Source organism: Chlorocebus sabaeus, chromosome 2, assembly GCF_047675955.1.
Source record: "Chlorocebus sabaeus isolate Y175 chromosome 2, mChlSab1.0.hap1, whole genome shotgun sequence".
NCBI lineage: Eukaryota > Metazoa > Chordata > Mammalia > Primates > Cercopithecidae > Chlorocebus > Chlorocebus sabaeus.
In genome coordinates, this window is record NC_132905.1 from 22,890,803 (window position 1) to 22,913,957 (window position 23,155).

General features: G+C 41.3%; 1 protein-coding gene across 19 annotated transcripts in view; it reads left to right on the forward strand.

The window, feature by feature from the left end:
• ZHX3 (zinc fingers and homeoboxes 3) overlaps positions 1 to 23,155 on the forward strand; it is a 142,375-nt gene that overhangs the window by 72,095 nt on the left and 47,125 nt on the right. For 2 of the 19 annotated variants that reach the window (XM_073006532.1, XM_073006546.1), the window contains exon 3: positions 217 to 268. The exons of 15 other annotated variants lie outside the window; for them this stretch is intronic. The gene's annotated coding sequence lies outside the window, so the exon portion shown is untranslated. Of the gene's footprint in view, positions 1 to 216; positions 363 to 5,846; positions 5,922 to 23,155 lie in introns of those variants that run through there. 2 more of the 19 variants (XM_073006550.1, XM_037982771.2) reach the window with 2 other exon arrangements.

The window sequence follows — 23,155 nt, forward strand, 5'->3', positions numbered from 1 at the left end:
GAAATATAATTAAGATGTGTCTTGGTATGGATTTCTTTGAGTTTATCCTATTTGGGATATGTTTACCTTTTGAATCTGTAGGTTTACGTCCTTCACCAAATTTGGGGAATTTTCAGTCATTATCTTTTTGAATACTCTTTCAGCCCTTCTCTTTTTATTCTCTCCTTCTGGGACTCTAGTCATATGAATATTGGATCTTTTGCTATTGTTTTACAGGTGCTGGAGGTTCTGTTTCAGTCCATCTTCATGGTTTTGCCATGTTGCCCAGGTTGGTCTCGAACTCCTGGCCTCAAATGATTAACCCGTCTTGCCCTCCCAAAGTACTGGGATTACAGACGTGAGCTACCACGCCTGGCCGACAGGTGATCTTTTAAATCTACTTTGGACATTTTGTCTATTAGGAGAATCTGGGTCCTATTTAAATCTTCCATTTTAGCAGGCAGTCACACTGTTTAGATTTAGCGTGTGAGTTGGGATTTACTCTTGTGGTTCCAATGATGATTTACTTTTCAGAGCCTTTGCAGTACTCTTGGTCCACTTGGTTTATCTGGTAGTGCCACGGCTCCCACTAGTGCGTGTTGGTGCTGTCTGATGGGGGTAAGGAGTTTCCCTAGGCCATGCTGCCTGGTATCTAGGTACAGGAGGGAGTCTCCATCCTGCTGGGATGAAGCATGCTTCCTGGAGGCCCTGTAGTGGGGGGCAAACGTGTTTTCCCAGACTGCTTTATTGTTATGCTTTATTGTTAGTGGGGTCCTGAGCTATCCCCCTTGTTGGTGCTTCCAGCTGGCCTGGTATTGCCAGCAGAACTCCCATTCAATCCTCTGCTGCCCTCTGTTGCTAGGTTGGGGGTTGGGAAACAGCCTTGGCCACCTTCTTCTGTTGAATGGGGGTGTGGTCATAAGATGTGCTGCTGTGTTGTTCCTCCAATCCTGGGTCCTTAAGTAATTTACCTTCCTTTTTCTTTCAGACTTCTCCTTTGGTTGCCTTTTGTGTTATTTTAAGGATTTAGAGTTGTACTTACAATGAGGTAGGGGGAGAAATGGGTTTACACTATCTTGTCTGAACGGTGACAGTGTTCTATTTAACCATTCGTCTTTTGGATGCTAAGATTGTTTTAAATGGTGAGTAGATTAGACTTTGTATTGGAGAACTGGGGGAAGGAGGCCTCCCAACGGCCTTGATATCTGAAAGGCTTTCTTACTCCACAGATTCATGGGCCGGGGCCTGGTTGGCCGCCCAGTACAGGCTATTACTCATCTGCCTTCCGCTTGCTTGGCTGGTGATGTCAGTTCTTCGTGTCTGCTTTACAGGCAGGCTTTTCTTGTTCTTATGCTCACTGAATAATGCAGTAGTTTGCTACACTTTTAGCACGATTAAAACAGATGAACTGTCACTTTCATAGGGTCTTTTCTTGGCCTATTCTTTTGGTCAATATTGTTTCCCTTTTGGCAAGGGAATTTTGCAATTTATTTTAAATTCAGTCATGCAAATTGTTTTTAATTGTGACTTAACTATGAGATATTTATTTTTTTATGTGAACATTTCTGTTTCAGGGCTACAAAGCGATGACCAAGTTTTTCTTATATTAGTGTGAAGAAAGTTTTTAACATTTTCCATTTGTGAATGAGGAATTTGAGGTCATCTCCGTTCTTCCAAAGTAAATGTGCCTTTAAAAAAGTCAGAGTGAGAAATCCTTTATAGTGGAAGTCATGGGTCATTTTGTATAGTTTACAAGAATAGTTTTGCACAAATAATTTCAGGTTAAAATTGCATACTATTTATTCCCACCCATTTCCTTTATTGGCTGTGACACACAGGAATTACGCCCATTGCTTGACTAACCTTTCTGACCTTTTGTTACTTGGCTATAAATTGACTTGGGTCTTTTGCAAAAACACTGTCAGGGGGGAAAAATCTTTTTGTTAGAACCCAGCCAATTCCTGCTTCAGTGGAGAACAGTTTGTTCTCCTGAAGAAATGAGCCAGTTCAGTGAACAGAAAAACATAGCCATAAACTGGCATCGTCAAAAACTGCAAAAGCGATTGCCCACATTCATTCCACAGAGGAGGGAGCTTTATAAAAGAATGAGGTCTTGGGGAGAGAAATACAGTTTTGAGCTCCACGGGCTTTAGGTCAATGTAATTGACTTGTTAGAGTGAGCTATAACCACATCAAAAAATTTTCTTTTCCTGAGCTCTGGCAGCCACCAACATTTTAACATTTTAAACAGGAATATTGTAGAAATTCTCCTGCTGCCTGCTTTCAGTCCTCTTGACTGTGTTGTAGCATGTATCCCCTGCATTTCATCTGATCTTCCCATGAGATTGGAAGCTGCCTCTGTTCAGCAATGCAAACATTTCCCAAGTAACTTCTCTGTGCAAAGCTGAGCAGTGTTACACTTCTAGCAGAGAAGACATTAATAACGGTCAGTGAATTACAAAAAAAAAAAAAAAAAACTCTGAGAAATCATTGTATGACAGGCACAGGTGCAAAGTAGTAGAAAAACATACAAGACACAGTTCTGGACAGACTGTATCACAGAAGTAGAGGCATTTGAGAGAGGTTTGAAGTCTGTTGAAGAGTTTTCCAAATGGATGAGAGGAGAAGAGTATTCTTGTCAGAGAGAGGAGTGTATGTAAAGCTGAAGAGTGATGACCCAGCATGGGGTTTCAGGTACTATAAGTAGATTTATGCTTGGGTGTAAAGTATAAGGAGGGAAACGAGTAGCAGACAGTGAAACTGGGGGAGGTGTGGGGACCTGATACCATGGGTCTCAAATGCCACCTGAGACAGTTAGGAATTTATACTGTAGGCCATGGGAGCTCTGTAAGAGCTCGAAGCAGGGGAATGGCCTAGGCAGAGTTGAGGTGGGAAGATGTGGGTTTGTAAAGAACTGTTCAGAAAGGGTGGGTTGGACCAGACTGCGACAGGACGATGACACCAGGCTGAAGTGGGCAGACTTTGTCCTGCGGGGAATCACTGAAGACAATGATTTGTGTTCTGGAAAGGCAAACATGGTTGTGATTCAGGGGAGCCTACAGGGAGGGGAGGGTACAGGCAATGTAGATTGCTGAAATTACTGCAGAGGTTTACAAGCCACAGGAGACACATAGTGCGCCGTAAACCTTACTCAGGGCGCAAGTTGGTGACTGGGGAGTGGAGGGGAAGAGGAAGGATGCAAAAAGCCTGAGCCTGCTACTTAATTCTCCTGTTAAAGACACTTCCATACAGACTGTGTTGTTTAATTTTTATAGTGGGCCCTCTTGTCTGTATTCAGATGATTTCCATTGTGCAAAAGAGAACTGAGGTTTGGGAGGTTCAATACTTTGCCCAAGACCCAAATGACCTGCACTAGGAAGTAGCTGAGTCCAGATTATAACCCAGGTTCATCCAACTCTGAACACAGTGACATACCACCCTTGACTAGTACTTGGTATTACTGAGCTGCCCAGTATTAAGCAAGTCTCAAAATGTGTATGTACTCTTTTTTTCTTTTTTGAAACAGGTTCTCCCTCTGTCACCCAGGCTGGAGTGCGGTGGCATGATCTTGGCTAACTGCAGCCTCGACCTCCTGGGTTCAGGCAGTCCTCCTGTCTCAGCCCTGCCGAGTAGCTGAAACTGCCAGCGTGAGGCACATGCCACAGTGCCCAGCTAATTTTTGTATTTTTGTAGAGACAGGGTTTCGCCATGTTGTCCAGGCTGGTCTTAAACTCCTAGGCTCAAGCGATCTGCCAGCCTCAGCCTCCCAAAATGCCAGGATTACAGGCGTGAGCCACCATTCCCAGCCATATACATGTTCTTTATAAGAGTTCATGTCTATAAATCATAGTACTGCTAATATTTAGATACTACTTTTTTTTTTTTTTTTCCCCCTCAGATGGAGTTTTGCTCTGTCCCTCAGGCTGGAGTGCAGTGGCACAGTCTCGGCTCACTGCAACCTCTGCCTCCTGGGTTCAAGTGATTATCCTGCTTCGGCCTTCTGAGTGGCTGGGATTACAGGTGTGTGCCACGACGCCTGGCTAATTTTTGTATTTTTAGTAGAGATGGGGTTTCCTCATGTTGGCCAGGCTGGTCTTAAACTCCTGACCTCATGTGTTCCACCCACTTCAGCCTCCCAAAGTGCTGGGATTACAGGTGTGAGCCACTGTACCAGGCCTAGATATTAGTATTAATGCTGATAAAATTAGTATTTCAAAAGCCTGGAGTTTTTTCTTCTTAACCTATTACCCTATGAAAACATCAGTTGTATCATTTTATTTGTTAAAATCTCACCATTTTAGAAGAATTGGTTTAGGGGAAAGCCCAACCAAATTGGCAAAAAGTGTGAGTGAGTGAGTATGCTTAAAGAAATGTAATTTTAAAATGTTCAAGGTGTGTCTGTGCGTGTAACAATTCGCATTAGAATAACAGACATGGCTTTCAGAAATTAGAGAACCTTTTAGGACTGACCTGAACTTAATGTAAGTTTAGTAAATGTGTGCTTTAACAGGTCTCAGAAAACATACCTTTTAGTTTTATATCTGAAGAAGAGGCTTACTAAGCAAAAATCATCTTCAGTGAAGTCCCAGGACAAATGAATGATTCTCTTTATGCAGCATTCATTCATTCTACATTCATGAGGTCATGGAGTCTGGGGTTAGGGCCTAGGAAAGGAGGTGCACAAGAACCAAAAACAAACCTGGCCTACTCTATATCAAAAATATATTCCTGGTTAATGGATCAGCTCCTAGTTAGTTACCAAGGGGAAGTACTGTTCCATTTGATATTGAAGACTTGAGGTTCCAGCATTGAAGGCTGTAGTTACGGAATGTTGCAAGCTGTCTCTTTAGCATCTCACATTTTCACCCTTTCCTTGCTTGCTGCTTCTCAAAGTAGAACCAGAAATAATGAGTGTTTTCAAGGTAGAAAAGTGCAGGAAATGTGGGTAAAGTATCTCAATCTTAAGATTACTGTATTATTATCTTTGTGGCATCACTGGTAGAAATTGCTAGGTTTTTAAGAAAAAATTAAGATCTAATGTAACTGAGCTGTAGAGCTGTAGCACACTTCCCTACCCAAACAGTTGGAATTATATATAGCACAGGAAAAGAAAGAAAGACCTGCTTTCCTCTAGTGGCTGCTGAGCACAGGAGCAGAGCAGGAGAGGCAGTTATGTAACTGGGTGTGCTCATTAGTTCCGCTGTAAATTCACACAGCTGGACTTCTGCGGGTCCTTTGTTCACCTCAGCATTAACTCCTGCTCTCTTCTTTGTATCAGTGGAGCCTGTGCCTGGCACATAAGGAAATGCTAGAGTCCCAGAACTCAAAACACAGCCCCTGACGATCTCAGAGCAAACAGACAAGCAAACAGACGAGTAAGCAGAGCAAACAGACGAATAAGCAGGCAGCTACAGCTTGCATGGGGCAAGAGGCTGTAGGTGCTGAAGTGTGAGGAGGCACATCATGGAGGAGTCTGCCAGACAAGCCCGGAGCCCCTGGCCATGGTGGGAGGTCTCTCAGTCTGTGAAGATGCCTTTGAACCTCACTTTCCTTCTGTATAGAAAGTAGCTTGTTATAACCACTTCATACATAGGTATTACATGATGCCGTGAAAATTGAAGGTGGTGACTCATGCAATGTCCCTTGCCCAGAACTGACACTCAGTGGGCATTTTGTAAACATTTACTTCTTGGCCCCTTCCCTTTCCTCAACCCCCATCCCCAGCCCTAGCATTACCTTGTTTTCTTTTTACTGGGAAACATGGTCCCTTTTGTGAACACTATTAATAGATCAATTTTGAACGTCAGAATACTCTCATCTTTACTCCCTTCTCTTCTTTCCTTCCTCCCTCCCAGGACTAAGTATGCCAACTCCTTTTGCTTTTCCTGGGCCAAAACCCTTTCAAGGGTGAGAGGTGAGGGAATAGGAGATGACCCGAGAAGGTAAGGATGGCACTGCAGTCACAGAAACAGCACAAATCAATATTTCTCCTTATCCATTTCCCCTCCAGTCCTCCCAAATAGGCGTGGGAATTCCAGGTTCATTATGACTATTCTATTAGCATTCCCCCTTGTTGTCTTCTCTTTCTTTGATTTACTGAAAGGAGAAAGAGAGTAAGGGGTTTTCTCTTCCAAGCTGCCTGGATCTAGAATCTATCCTCTCCACTTATAGATGTCCTACTCCCAGTCAGGGTCCTACTGGACATTCATCAAAGGGTCCCCATCATGGGATCTCATTTGCCTCCATTTGTCTTTTTTTAAAATATGTGTTTTAAAAATATATATATACAGGGCCTTACTGTATTGCCCAGGCTAGTCTTGAACTCCTGGGCTCAAGTGATCCTGCTGCCTTAGCCTCCCAAAGTGGTAGGATTACAGGCATGAGCTACTGTGCCTGGCTCTCCATTTGCTTTAAGGTAGTCAGAGTCCATACCTGAGGGAGTTGCTGAGAGGACTTGAGTCACACATCTGTCCCTCTTTCCTATTTGGTTCATGGCTTCCTGTTCTTACTCTGCACCTCCCCAGCCTCCACATTTAGCCAATCTGCAGTTTCTGGCACATCTTCACCAAAGGCACTGGTTTTCAACTAGGAATGACTGTGTGCCCCAGGGGGTATTTGGCAGTGTCTGGAGACTTTGGTTGTCATGACCTGGGGACAGTGTGTTCTACTGGCATCTAGTGGGTAAAGGTCAGGGATGTTACTAAATATCCTGCAATTTACAGGACAGCCCCCCAGCACATAGATTATCTAGTTCTAAATGTCAATAAAAAGATTGAGAAACCCTGATTGTAAGGGGTGGTCCACGAATCCCTTTGTGTTTGCCTGCTTCCATCTCCGTGTTTAAGAGCTTTTGTTAACCTCAAAAGCATCTCCTCCCCAGTGGATGGCTTCACATCTCTTAAGTTTTCCTTCACTCTCACTCCAGTCAGAGTTGATCCTCACCATAGGGTTTCTAAACTGCTTGTGTCCATTTATTGTAGCATTTACCACATTTGCCTTCTAATAGCCCCCCTTCAACATGATATGTTCTTTCTCCTTTGAGAGTAAAGTAAGAACTTGATTATGAGGATGACCACTGAAATCCCATATATTGTTGTTACCATATAATAATAGTATAAGGCCCCAAACCTCGGCACTAGGGAAGTCAGTGGCACATAGTGGAGTCAGCCCAGAACATAGTGTCAAGAGATTCAGTCTGGTATCCAACTATAATTGTCCGGCTCTGTGATAAAAGATATAACTTTCCTGAGCTTTATTTAGCTTCCATGTAGGTAAGGCGGAAATAATATCCATTTCCTAAGATTGTTTGAGTCTGTGAGTTGTTAGCATAGAACCTGGTCCATAGTGGTCATTCAAATATGGATTGAATCGGGAAAATGAAGCCCAGGTTCCAGATGTGACCCTGATAATAATTGGCTCATGGGGAAAAATTGAACTGTTTCTTACTACCTTGACAGCAGCAATCTTAATTCCAGACAGCCACCTCACCATTACGCTTCATGAGTATGAAGAGAAACCCTACTGATGTTGGGCTGGTAGCACATCCTATTCACTGTGGAATTAGTAGAAAGTGTTGGTGCTTTCTCCTAATTTCATGGAAGCAAAGGGAAATCGCATACACTTCTGACCCCCATTATTTTATAGAGGAAATATTTCTCCCTCTCTTGGAACATTGGGAACCTAGAATCATACCCTGAAGGTTGGGAGGTCTGCCCTGACCTGGGTACCCAGAAGTCTGCTGCTTTGTAAAGGGACTGCTGAGGCATGAGAGGGATACCACATCCACTCAGACCCACGACTTCCTGGTACATGGAGACAAGCACAGAGGAAGTGGTATTACGTTTTGTTCAGACATTATAAGACGTTTAGCTTTTTCCACCAAGCTAAAAGGTTAGTGACAATTGATCCTGTGGGCAAAGACAATTGCCATATGCTCTTAGGGATAGGGTTATAAAAATCATTTAATTATTAAACAATGGAAGTACTATCTAGTATTTGGCCAGAGGATTTTAAACTTCCTCCATATATGGCCTTATCTCTAGAACAGAATGGAAGTCTGTCCACATCAGGGAAAGAGCTGATTCCATCCTTGGAGATAACTTTGAAAGGCCTTAAGGCCTGTGAAAATGTCATTGGTTTTCCATTCTGTCAGTTGCTAAAGACGTAGTACACTAGTAGGTCATGGGTCAGAGGCCAGCAGACAGATTGTGTATGATCAGTTAGGCGTCAGTGTTGACAGGGTTCACAAAGCTAACAGCTGTGTAGGTGGCTCCTCACCCTATTTGCACTCTTTGATTTCTCCTAAGCCACTTTACTCCACATCTCAGGACTTAGCTCTTCACTGTAAATATACTCTTTCTACTCCTCACTCTTAATAGATGTTTGTGTTTTCTTGTCAGCCAGATGTACTGTGGTTAAGGATCTAGGCTTTGGAATTGGGAATACCTGGCTTTGAATCCTAGCTGTTGTCTGTTGCTTGTGTGACTGAGTCAAGTGACTTGGTCATTCAAGCCTTGGTTTCCCAATTTGGAAAATCAAGTTGATACTTAGCTCATAGGGTTATCATGAGGATCAAATTAAATGAGAAAATAAATGTAAAGCACAGTGCCTGACATCCTATAATTTTATCCAGTTGGTGGTAGTAGTAGTCGTTACATTTCTTGAGGGCAGAGACACTATGGTTTTGAACTCTTCCTCCTTGTACTCGGTCTCTTAGAGCTGAGCATCTAGTAACACTCAAATATTTTAAAATTTGAAATAATGACAGGTACACACACACACACACTCAGAGGATAATCTGATAATTTAAAACACTCTAGAGGTCATGATTTTAAAGTGTTTGAGCTTATTTTTATAAATATGATACATAAGGGGTCTAATTCATGGATTGGAAGAATAAATATTATTAAAATGTTCATACTACCCAAAACAATGTACAGTCAATGCAATCCCTATCAAAATATGAATGATTCTTCACAGAAATAGAGAAAGCAATTCAAAAATTTATATTGGAACCACAGACAACCCAGAAGCTATCCAGAGCAAAAAGAACAAAACTGGAAGAATCACATTACCTAACTTCAAATTATACAGAGTTATAGTAACCAAAACAGCATGATATTGGCATAAAAACAGACGCATAGACCCGTGAAACAGAAGTGGGCAAAGATTTCTTGGGTAATACCTGGACAAGCACAGGCAACCAAAGCAAAAATGAACAAATGGAATCGCTTCAAGTTAAAAAAAACTTCTGCACAGCAAGGGGGACAATTAAAGTGAAGGGACAACCCACATAACATGGGAGAAAATATTTACAAACTACCTTTCTGACAAAGGACTAATAATCAATGTATAAAGAACTCAAACAACTCGACAGGAAAAAAATCTAATAATCCCATTAAAAATGGGCAAGGGATTTGAATAGACATTTCTCAGAAGAAGACATACAAATGGCAAACAGGCATAGGAAAAAGTGCTCAGCATCGTTTATCAGAAATGCAAATCAAAACTACAATGAGATATCACCTCACCCCAGTTAAAATGACCTTTATCCAAAAGGCAGGCAATAAATAACAAATGCTGGTGAGGATATGGAGAAAAGGGACCCCTTGTACACTGTTGGTGGGAATGGAATTTCCCACTGCGGAGAACAGTTTGGAGGTTCCTCTAAAAACTAAAAATAGAGCTATCATACGATCCAGCAATCCCACTGCTGGCTATATACCCCGCAAAAAGGAAATCAGTATATCCAAGAGATATCTGCACTCTCATGTTTATTGCAGCACTATTCACAATAGCCAAGATTTGGAAGCAACCTATGTGCCCATCAACAGATGAATGGATAAAGAAAAATGTGGTGCATATGCACAATGAAGTACTATTCAACCATAAAAATGCGATCCTGTCATTTGCAACAACATGAATAGAACTGGAGGTCATTATGTTAAGTGAAATAAGCCAGGAGCAGAAAGACAAACGTAGCATGTTCTCAGTTATTTGTTGGAGCTAAAAATTAAAAGAATTGAGCTCATGGAGATAGAGAGTAGAAGGATAGAAGGATGGTTACCAGAAGCTGGGAAAGGTAGTAGGGTGAGCAATGGGGGGAAAATAGGGATGGTTCATGGGTACAAAAAAATAGAATGAATAGACCTAGTATTTGCCAGCACAACAGGGTAACTATTGTAAAAAATAATTTAATTGTATGTTTACAAATAACAGTGTAATTAAAAGGATAAATACTTGAGGTGATGAATCCCTCATTTACCCTGATGTGATTATGTATCACATGCCCACATGCCTGTATCAAAATATTTCATGTAACCCATAAATATATACACCTACCATGTACCTACAAAAACAAACATTTAAAAAGGGGTTCTAAGATATATGTGAGTTACTAATCTTTGCAGTAAGTTCGATGATATGAAGGGAAAGCATCTGAGCTATATCATCTCAGCCCTCTGCCAAAATAACTTCACTTGATTATGATTTACTTTCCCATGCTCTACCTTCTGGAGGATCCATGTAGGAATGGCCTATTGACCAGCCTGGCCAACATGGCAAACCCCCCCATCTCTACTAAATAAAAAATTAGACTGGCATGGTGGCACGCACATGTAGTCCCAGCTACTTGGAAGGCTGAGGCAGGAGAATCGCTTGAACCTGGGAGGCAGAGGTTGCAGTGAGCGGAGATTGTGCCACTGCACTCCAGCCTGGGCAACAGAGCGAGACTCTATCTCAAAAAAAAAAAAAAAAAAAATGCCTATTGAGTGTGTGTGACTACATCTTTCCAAACTAAGCCTCCTGCTTTACCCATTTTCTCTTAAACACAGTTCCAAGACATTCTTCTCCTTGAGTTTCCCTTCAAAAGAATTTATCTCTGTATAAGAATAAACATTTGTCTTTGTTAAATGATAAAAATAGGGTCCCTTAAAATACATTTCCATATTTGCTCTTGATACTGGGAATCACAGGGTCAAATTCAGTGCCAGGTGAAGGGTGGAGGACATTGTAATTGTTCTCCTTCTCACAATGTCTCTTTTCCCTCCCTCCCCAGTCCCTTCCATAGGAAACAGGGAATGTTTGTTTTTGTCTTCTGGTAGGAGAGGGATTGGTCCCACCCTCAGCTCCAGGGATAGATCTTGATTGTTTAAGCCCAGTCAGGTAAACCCCACACCTGTTGAACAGTGATTAACCCAGTGGCAGTCACACCAAGAGGGTTTGTTCATGGCTGGGCATGTGACCTGTGCAGGCCATCAGCATGCTTGCTGAGGACTTTCGAAAGAAGACTCTTCAGTCTTCTGATAGACCTCTCCAAGACAGCCCTCTCTCTGTGTCCTTCTGGATGTTTGGGACATGAAGCCTGGGGCTGCTGGAGTTATCTTGCTGTCATGAGGAAAGCTACCCCTAGGATGTGGTTAACGAAGTAGAAAGAAAGAAAATAGGCCCTTGTTTTCATCATAGAGCAACTGACTCAAACTCAACCTGAAGCCACTGAACTTTCCATTCGCATGTGCCAGCATATCACCTTTATCGTGTAAGCCCTTTCAAATTAGGTTTCTTACTTGCATCTTAGAATCCAAATGGTGCTTGACAGATACGTTTCCTTGTATTTTGTGTATTTTAGTGATTCTAACCCATGGATCAAGACCCTGCCTTGGAGGTTGGGGAGCAGGGGCCTGGAAGGGCTCTATTTTGGCAAGGAATGGATTGTTTATGTGAGCATATTTATGCAAAGTAAGGAAATGTCTTGCCTATGTATTAATATTTTTCAAATTTATCTTGCTGTTTTGATGAAATGTAAATTTTGATAAAAGTACTGAATTTGTAGGTTTTTATCCTGTATTTTTCACAATGAGCAGATGTTAGAAGCATCATATGAATTTGTCCAAAAAGATTTTTTTTGCAGAAATTTTTGACATGAGGAAGAAGCCCTTGCTTAGATAGATGTTTCCACCCTTGGTCTCTCCTTCCTTTCCTTTCCTTCTTCTCTTCTCCTGCCATCACTCCCTGCTCCCTTCCTTTTTTTCTCTCTTTCTCTGAGTCTGTTATTACCCTGTTTTCCTTCTGTTGAGTCTTGTTACTCAAACTCTGTTAGAAATAGTTGAGACATAAATTCTAATTAATTTTATTTGGATGGCTATGTTAAGGTTCATTTAACTTTTCAGGGCCTGCATCGATGAGCTCTACATAAATGCAAACAAATAATGGGTATTGAGTGCTTTAATAGCAAGGGACCCAAACTGAAGTTCATTCCGCATGCAACAAATTGGGTGTTGGATGGGAATGCCTATAATGATTGACCCCTGTTTTTTGTAGTAAGCAAGAAACTGCAAGTGAACTCCTGTAATTGATGTATTTAACGAGTGCTCACTGTGTGCACATTGCCATTAGTGTAGCTGAGTGGTACAGTACTGAACCCTTACCTCAAAGATCTTATAGTTCATTGGAGAGAAGAGACATGTACACCAGATATTGTGTAAGCCAGGGCAAGGGTTTTTTTTTTTTTTTTTTTTTTTTTTTTTTTTTTTGAGTCGGAGTCTCGCTCTGTCGCCCAGGCTGGAGTGCAGTGGCCAGATCTCAGCTCACTGCAAGCTCCGCCTCCTGGGTTCACACCATTCTCCTGCCTCAGCCTCCCGAGTAGCTGGGACTACAGGCGTACAGGCGCCCGCCACCTCGCCTGGCTAGGTTTTTGTATTTTTTTAGTAGAGACGGGGTTTCACCGTGTTAGCTAGGATGGTCTCGATCTCCTGACCTCGTGATCCGCCTATCTCGGCCTCCCAAAATGCTGGGATTATAGGCTTGAGCCACCGTGCCCGGCCAGCCAGGGCTATGTTTTATAAGGAAATACATAAGTTGACATTCTGGAACCTCTTTCTTAGAATTATCCTACCAGAAGAGCCCTCTAGAACCTTGTGTTTAGTAAATATTGATCATCACCATTATAAAATATGCTGTTTGTTAATAAAAACATATTCTATTCTGCCTTTTTCTTGGCCATTTTTTTTTAGCTATACACAGCAGTTTTTTTGTTTGTTTGTTTATTTTGTTTTTTTGCCATAGAACCAACATTTTGGCACTACCCCCCACTCTCAGTCATGTGTGCACATGCATGCACACACACCAAGTTTGCTGCAAGTACAGCATTACAATAATTCAAAATTATAACTGTCTCTCATGGAAAAGAGTCTGCCTGCTGGTTCGGCATGGGGATAAGTGAACTAGCTGAACTGTACTCATTTATTTCATACTAAACAATGTATAGCTGAATGCAAGTGAGAGAGACTTACAAGGACAACCTTGAACTATCTCCCAGTTTGTTCAAAACAAAACCAAAGAAACTTACCAACTCTGGTATTTCATGTCAGCAGTGACAAAGGCTCACTGAGCTCCCCAGTAGGTGCCTAGCCGTGCATGCTCCTTCTAGAATGCCAGCGGGAAGGCCACGCTGAGCAGCCAGCTGGCTGTGGAGCCCTTATTCTAAGACTATGCTGCCACTTTCTTGTGACACTGGAGTCAAAAGCAAAAAGGGGCTTGCAGCCAGTAACCAAAGGGCTGTATTCAAGCAGTGACCTATTTTTACACTGTAATCGGGTTGGGTTTCTCTTTTTCCCTCGCAGGGCAGTAATCTCAAATTCTTCTGAGTGCTCGAGAAGCCAGTTCCCTGTTACCTCTTTGGCTTGGTTGTTTTTCACTTTAACGTAGGTCACTCTTAACTTGAGGACAGGAATATCTGTCCCTTTTCCCTGGTTTGAGGGTAGAAGTTGGTTTATGTGTATAAAATGGAGAGATAGGAAAACATGAACCAAGGTAAGGATAGATGGCTTCTGAGGAGGAACAAAACCTGGTGAACTAGATAGAGAAAGGTATTTGGAATCATAGGTCCAGGGTCCTGCCCTTTCAAACCCTATCACACATATGAACTAATTACTTAGCTTAGTCATCAGATTTTGCTTGTACTTCATATGTGCTGGGTGTCAGATGCATAGTAATAAAAAGGTAGAACTCTTGCCTCAGCCCACAGTCTTGTGGGGGAGGAATCTTGTACCTACAATTACAATGCAGTGCCGCCAGTGCAGCAAGGGAGTTGGGCCTGAGTGAGGGTGTTAGATGCTGCTGGGGAGGGGGTACTAAGAAGGGTATCAGAGGAATTTCTCCTGAGCTTCTTATTCAGACCCTTTGCTACTCCAGCCTGTCTCGCTTCCATCAGACCAGTGCCTAGCCTGTGTTAGGTTTTTTGTTTGCTTGTTTGTTGCCATTTAGGTCTATGCTATGTATAATCTGCAAGGGTCAGTTCTTCAGGTGGGATTTTCATGTCTCTTCAAGGAGAACTTTGGGACCAGAAGCCAGTGTGCCACATGGCTCCATCCTCCCGAAGGTGATATGCCTTGGGACCTTTGTGCCTAGGATGATACATACTCCTGTCTCCTCTGCCTGGACAACTTCTTTTCATCCTTTAAGACTTGTTTTTAGCATAAGTCCTGCCTCATTTATAAGTTCTGCCCTGATGTCCTAATAGTTCTTGTCTGGTGTCTCCATTGCCTTTTTCCTCTCTCCTTAGCATATAGAGCCTTGAGCTTCAACTCATGCTTCAGCTCATCTATTTACACCCGTATATATCTGTGTTCCCCCACTGCACTGTGAATCTCAGACACAGGGCCTATGTTTTATTCACCTAGGACATACCAGTTGCTTAGCAATGGTGAGTCACATGAAGGAATTATGTGTGTCATGTGAATGAAGTTCCCATCTGGCACCAAGATGGCTAAAGATATCAAGAGGGCTGCAAAAGATTCTTGATTGAGTCTCAGACTTTTTGAGCTCATTGAATGTCCTTTGTACTGAAAAGGATATGAGGAAGATTTTGCAGGATAAAGCCCAGGGGGATGTAAAAGTGGCCTGCTGGGATTTGGGAGACAGAGATCAGTAAAGAGGGGTATATACACCACAACATAGCAGGGAGAATGTCTAAGGGAACACCCCCATTTAGGTGTTTCTTAACTTTTATATGTAATATACTCCTGAACACAGGGCAAAATTCACATTATCTGGCAGATGTTATCATGTCTCAGCATGGCGTGGTCGTGTGCCAACTAGTTGTATCAAAGTCTGAATTCAGCATTCAAAAGGTGATTGGGAAGTATCCATGTTTGCTATAGGCAGAAGTTGAGGTTGTTTGTGTAACAGCCTTCCTGGTACTTCCTGGTAACAGGGAGAAATCTATCACAGGTGCTTGATAAAGATGAATGTAGTGATTAAACGAACCCTAAGACCAGCCGTGCGTAAGTTTCTCCTGACTCTGTCATACTTTGGACCTTACATTTTGAAAAATACTGATACATATCAAGAATTTTCGTAGATTAAAAGACAGCTATGTACACCAGAGGGTGCTGTGTTTCAATTTTCATATCTCTTTCTTTTCCACTGCTGTGGTTGTATGCTACGTGATTCATTTGAGGACTAGCCAGTTGAGAATTTGCCCTCAACAAAGGACTGTTGAAGACCTGAACACACCCTACCCACTTGCTGTTTTCCCAGCATAACAGATGAGTTCAGACACGGCTACACCACACTACCCAGGTCTGCTTTGCTGTATATTAGTTCTTAACCATTGAGTTCTTTGTTTAAAACTAGACCGGTTTTTTTTTTTTGTTTTTTTTTTTTTTAATGCTGCAGCTTAAGTCCATTTTCAATATTCTTTCTTTGGTGAAAATGGAGACCATCTGGTTATCATCCTCTGTGTAATAACAATGATTGAAGATGGTTATTAAGTCACCCTTCGGCCTCTTCTCTTGCCTAGGCAAAATTGTCTTCATTTCTGTGGCCATTACCCATAAATCTCATTTTCCAACCCTTTAATCATCTTGGTGGCTTCCTTTGAAAACTACTTCAAAGGCTGTTTCACTGCCTCTATTTTGGTGGGGTCTGGGCTGTCAGCATTTAATGGATACGGAATGTGGTTGTTTTAACCATCTAGTTTCCATAGCTAGTTTCCACATCTCCAGGCCGATCACTATCATTAACCATCAGGAGCTGCTTTACCATCTTTTCATTGTGATTACTTTATAAATATTATTGATTAATGTGTTGCTTTGACTGAAAATACAAATTTTAGCTTGTGAATAATTTTAGCTATTGGCTGATAGAATTTTACAGCCTCATTTATGGCGTTTGAGGTTCTTTTCTAAGCTATTTGATTGTAAGTGAGTATGTTATCTCTTTAATTAGAGGATATATTAATTTTCCTGTGTTTTATTCATTTATTAACTTATCTCCGATTGCCTACCATGTGTCAGGCTCTGTACTAGGGATTGAGGACCCAAAGATAAACAAAACATGGGGCCTAATTCAAGGAGTTCACAATCTGGAGAGAAAGTCAACCACATACAAAAAAATTAAAGGTAGAATGTGCTATAAAAAATGATTTAGGTACATCGGAAGTTTAGAAAAGCTTCACTGAGGATATAATATTTGAATTGGGTCTGAGCATGAATTCGTCTTCAGGTGAGGGAGGGGGTTAAATAAAACTCTAATGAAGGGACTCTAGTATGTGTGAAGGCAAGGAGGTTGGTGTGTTTAGGTTGCAGTAAACCAAGTATGCCGGGCTTGGACTTGAGTGACTGGAAAGACAGGAAGATGCAATGCTGAGAAAAACTGCTCATGCCAAGCCGAGAAATGTTCAACAGAAACATAAGGTGAGCTGCATGTGTCATTTAAAATGTTCTAGGAGCCACATTTTAAAAAAAAATCAAAATTAACAAGTCAAAAAATAAGCTATCAAAGCAATAAAAAAAGCAATGGGGGGAGATTAAATGCATATTACTAATTGAAAGAAGCCAATCCAAAAAGGCTACATACCTGTATGATTCCAACTATATGACATTCTGGAAAAGGCAAAACTATAGAGACACTAAAAGGATCAGTGGTTGCCAGGGGTTAGGAAGGAGGGAGGGATGAACAGGCAGAGCACAGAAGATTTTTAGAGCAGTAGAACTGTTTTGTATGATAGTATAACTAATTGTAGATACATATCATTATAAATTTGTCCAAACCCATAGAATGTACACCAAGAGTGAACCCTAATGTAAACTGTGGACTTTGGGTGATAATGATGTGTTGGTATAGACTGATCAGTTGTAACAAATGTACCATTCTGGTGGGGGATGTCAATAATGGAGTAGGCTATGCATGTGTGGGGCAGTGGGTATATGGGAAATATCTATACCTTCTGGTCAGTTTTGCTGTGAACCTGATTTAAAAATAGCCTACTAAGAAACACAAGTCAAATTAATTTTAATAATATATTTTATTTAACCCAACTTATCAGAAATACTAATATTTTAACATGTAATTGATATAAAAGTTATTAACTAGATATTTTATTTTTTTTGGTACTGAGTCTTTGAAAACTGGTCTGTATTTTACATTTATAGTACGTCTCAATTCACAGTAGCCACATTTCAGATACTCAGTACACACATGAGTACGTATGGCTAGTGGCTGCTGTGTTGGACAGGGCAGGTCTTGAAACCTGGACTTGCCTAACTCAGAAGCCTCAATTCTCAATCACAGTGATAACCTGCTCCCTAAGTACTATAATGATAAACAGAAGAGGAGAGGAGCTTTCAGATGATCATCTAATCCTATGATGTTAGCTGTTGCTCTCCACACTGCCCGGTGGCTCCAGTCTGAAGCATCTAGGCAGTGCTGTCCAAAAGAAATATAATGAGAGTCAATATGTGATGATAAGTGTCTGATGAGCCACATTGAAACAGTAAAAAAAAAAAAAAAAAAAAAAGGCAAAATGAATTTAAGAATATATTTAACCTAGTGTATCCAAAATATTATTTCAACATGTATTCAATATTAAAAATTATTAATGAAGGCATATAGACCAATGGAGTAGAATGGAGAGACCAGAAACAAACCCCACACATAAGGTCAAATGAGTTTTTACAAGGATGCCAAGACCTTTCAATGGGAATAGGACAGTCTTTTCAACAAATGGTGCTGAGAAAACTGGGATATCTACATGGAAAATAATGGAATTGGATCCTTACCTTACAGCACATATAAAAGTTAACTCAAAATGAATCAAAGACCTAAACAAAAGATCTAAAACTAGAAAATGCTTAGAAGAAAACAGGAGAAAAGCTTCACGACTCTTGCAAACCATATATCTAATAAAGGGGTAATATCTAGAACATACAGATAATTTCTACAACCCAACAAGAGCAACAAAAAACCCCAGACAGCCTGATTAAAATGGTCAGGGGACTTGAATAGACCTTTATTCAAAGAAGATACACAAATGAACAATAAGCACACTAAAAATAATCAATGTTGGTATAATTAGGTAATACAAATGAAAACCACAGTGAGATACAGCCTCACACCCATTAGGATGGCAGCTCTGAAGAAAAGGAAAAAGAAAAAACAAAAAACAAAATAACAAGTATTGGCATGGATGTGGAGAACTCTTGGGAACTCAGTGCACTGTTGGTGGGAATGTAAAATGGTACAGCTGTTATGGAAAACAGTATGGCAGTTCCTCAAGAAATTAAAAATAGAATCACCATGTGATTCAGCAATTCCACTTCTGGGTAGATAACCAGAAGAGTTGATAGTAGGGACTCAAAGAGATTGTATGTCTATGTTCATAGCAACATTATTTACAATAGGCAAAAGGTAGAAGAAACCCAAGTGTTCATTGATAGATGGATGGATAAAATGTGGTGTATGCATACAGGGGGGTATTATTCAGCCTTAAAAGGAAGTAAATCCTGACATACACTATAATATGGATGAACCTTGAGGATATTATGCTAAGTTAAATTGATCAGTTATAAAAAGGCAAATACTATAAGTGTCCACTTATATAAAATATCTAGAGTAGCCAAATCTACAGAGACAGAAAGCAGAATAGTAGTTGTCAGAAGTCAGGGGTGGGCAGGAAATGGGAGTTACTGTTTAATGGGTGTAGGGTTTCAGTTTTGTAAGGTGAAGAATTCTGGAGGCAGATGGTGATGATGGTTGCACAACAATGTGACTGTGTTAATACTTAATGCTACTGAACTCTCCACCTAAAAATGATTAAGATGGTAAATTTTATGTTATGTATATTTTACCACAATTTCTAAAAATCCCTCCACCAAGAAAGATGTAAGTGCTTCTGAGACCATTAACTTTTCATATGGGAAACGAGAAAAAGAAGAGAGATATGAATAAAGGAAACTAGGAAAAAAAATAAGTATGCTTGGAAATCTGGATGTGTGGTACAGTGGACTGAATGTATCCCCTAAAATTCATGTGTTGAAATTTTAATCCCTAATGTGATTGTCTTAGGAGGTGAGGCCTTTGGAGGGTAATTGGGTCATGGGGTGGAACTCTCATGAATGGGACTGGTGGCCTGATAAAAGAGACCCCAGACACTCCCTGGTCCCTTCCGCCACGTGAGGACAGTGGGAAGTTGTCTGTCTGTGAGGAGGTAGGCCCTCACCAGACACTGAATATGCCAGCACCTTCTTCTTGGACTTCCTGGTCTCAAGAACTGTGAGAAATACATTTCTGTTGTTTGTAAGCCATCCAGTCGATGGTATTTTTGTTATAGCAGCCCAAATGGACTAAGACAAGTGGTGAGAGGTGAGATGAAGATTTAGGAAGTAGACCTACGGCTGTATTTTTTGTTTGTTTGTTTCATTTTTTTGAAGGGTGAGTGCCAAGGTTAATGGAGCCAGATATTTATGCGTGTAGTTTTTTAAAACCTGCAGGGATCAATGGCAGTTGGAAGTAATGGGTTTGGAACTTGGCAGATAGGTCATGGCTGGCAAGGGTGATTTGGAAATCTCTTGAGCAGAGGAGATAGCAAAGTCCTGGGCGTGAGTTTTGCTCCCTTTGGAGAGATTGTAGAGGTGTGGGTCTTAACTTCCTTTGGGTTCTGAGTGGTTTGAGACTCGAAGGAGTAGGAAAGAGCCACTTGACCGATGACCTTGGTGCAAGTGGTTTGGGCAGAAGGGAAGGAAGGAATGGGGCCTGCAATGCACCAAAGATTGATGAGCAAGGAAGTTGAATCAGTGGGAGAGTGGCAGGCTGGCTCCATGGGGGAGGAGGAAGATGGGAGAGGCCAGTTAGGGGATCTTTTCTATTTTTTATGAGATTTAAGTGGTGTTTCAAGTAATACCACTATGATACACTTGGACTAGAAATTTTCTTGTCCAAGTGTATCATAGAAGCAACAATAACAAACCAATATGTAATATTAAAGCAGTCCTTTTGCTTGTACCAAATTCATAATGGCAGATACATTACATCTATTCTTAGATGTATCCATTCTCAGAATATATGACATCAAAAGAAGCTCTTAGAAACTTCTGATTTAGGCTCCTGGAAGTCTCACGGAAAGGAAATAAATATGCTAACTATCTTGCAGCAGAAATTAACTCTTCCCCTAACAGTATCCTAAACAGTTAGGATACTCTGCTGATCACTGGTATCACTGGTGAGTGTAGGTTCATGCACATGCACTCACATATTGCAGGAAGAAGGCTGAGAATGGGAACAGGGAGATATATCTACTTCATTCCTGATAAATAGTTGCTGGAATTTTATATTTTGCACCATGACAACCACTCTCATTTTCATGATTTATGATTGACTTTATTGCTTTCTAGATCAGAGAAGTCTCTGGTACTGAGAACTATTCCTCTCCATTCCTTTTGCTTCACCTTGATGCTCTAAGGTTTCTCAAAGACAGAGCCAGTATCCTCAGAAGCCTCCCAATGCATCTTCCATTTGGCTGTCAACATCTCTGTTCTGCTGCCCCCCACCCCAGGACAATAATGTGAAAATGAAGAGCTGTTGGAAAATACAGAACTTTATTGAGCAAATGCAGTTGGTCCCATTAGTTGGGCAGCATAAGATTGGAAGGGGATTTGCAGAGAAATATCCTGGCTCTAATGATAAGGCTGATCAACCCAGTGAATAGGACTTAATCTCACGGGAAACTGATACTTCCTGATGAAATACTAATAGCTTTCAAAACACTGCTCATAAAGTAAACATTTTAGAAACTGTCCTGGCCGACTAAGGTAGAGCCTTGGCCCTCTATTGTTCCAGGGGGCTAGGCTCTGGGTACCTGCAGCTTCACTCTGCTCAGGCCTGGGGCAGTACCCTTCTATGGATGAGGGACCTACAGTTCTTCTAACAGAAAGGGATAGGAATGGTGTAAATAGCTTCCTTCCCTTTTGTACAAGTAAAATAAATTTTAAATTTGATCTGTTGAATTCATTTGAAAATAGAGGAACCAGGAGGTTATCAGAAAGGAGTAGGAAGTGAGCTAGAGACAATAATTTGATGACAGAATGACAATTTGACTCAGAATGACAGAATCAAAAAAGGTGAAGACAAACTGATGACTCCTGTGATTTCTGCTGTGCTGCCAGCATCATAGGATTGTGGAGAGCTTAAACAAGAAAAAACTGTATACCCCAAAGAATAAAAAATAAGATCCCAAAGAGATATTTGCACATCCATATTCACTGCAGCATTATTCACAGTAACCAAGAGGGGGAAGCAATCTAAATGTCCATCAGTGGATGAATGGATAAATAAAATATGATATATACTTATCATGGAATATTGTTTAGCCTTAAAATGGAAAGAAATTCTTTTTTTTTTTTTTTGACAGTCTCACTCTGTTGCCCAGTCTGGAGCACAGTGGTGCAATCTCAGCTGGCCTCCGCCCTCTGAGTTCATGCCATTCTTCTGCCTCAGCCTCCTGAGTAGCTGGGACTACAGGCGCCCGCCACCACGCCCGGCTAAGTTTTTGTATTTTTAGTAGAGACAGGGTTTCACTGTGTTAGCCAGAATGGGCTTGATCTCCTGACCTCATGATCCACCCGCCTCGGCCTCCCAAAGTGCTGGGATTACAGGCGTGAGCCACACAGCGCGCGGCCCAAGATAAGTACTTGTTTTAGCTAGCTAGGTTTCTGGTAGTATTAGTAGTGGTAGTAGGATGATGAAAACAGCTTACTTTTCATTCTCTTCTGGTTGGGCTACATCTTGAAATATAATTTCACTTTTATGAGGTATCTAAATTAGTCAAACTCTTAGAAAGTAGCATGGTAGTTGCCAGGGGCTGGGGGAAGAGTGAAAGGGGAATAGTTATTTGATGGGTATAGTGTTTGAGTTTTGCAAGATGAAAAAGTTCTGGGGATCTGTTGGTCAACAGTGTGAATGTGCGTAACACTACCTGACTGTACACTTAAAAATGGCTAAGACAGGCTGGGCGCGGTGGCTCACACCTGTAATCCCAGCACTTTGGGAGGCCGAGGCAGGCTGATCACCTGAAGTCAGGAGTTCGAGACCAGCCTGGCCAACATGGCAAAACGCCGTCTCTACTAAAAGTACAAAAATTAGCCCGCCATGGTGATGAGCGCCTATAATCCCAGCTACTCAGGAGGCTGAGGCAGGAGAATCACTTGAACCTGGGAGGCAGAGGTTGCAGTGAGTCGATTTGTGCCACTGCACTCTAGCCTGGGTGACAAGAGTGAGACTCCATCTCAAAAGAAGAAAAAAATGGCTAAGACAATAAATTTTATGTTATTTATTTATTTTTTTACCACAATGTTTAAAAAAGAAAGGTAGGCTGGATAAAACAGCTGATGTACCTCTAGTTGTTATAGTTAATTGTCATCCTTCAGTGGCCAGCCTCTGAGTGGGATGTGGTGGTAATTAGAACAGCAACAGTAGCTGCAGCAACTATGATTTATTGAGTGTTTCCTGTATCTCAGACAGCATGCTAAATCCTTTTGTGTACTTCTTATCAATTCACTGAATATTGTGTCAGGTCTATGAGGTAGGCATTAATAGCTCCTCATTTTACCAATGAGGGAATAGATTGTGAGGACTTAAGTCATTTGCCCAGGAATACACAGTCCACAGTGGTAGGGCTCTAGGACACAAACCCAGCTCTGTCTGATGTTAGGGTCTTAACTCCATTATCAGCTACTGTTTATTCACCCATTCAGTCACTGAAAATGATTATTATGTGCCAGACATTGTGCTATATGCTAGGGAAACAGTGGATATAGGCCCTGACCTTACTTACAGAGCTTACAGCCTAGCCAGTGAAAGACAGTAGGCAGGAAAAGAATCAGATGAAGATCTAGACAAATTT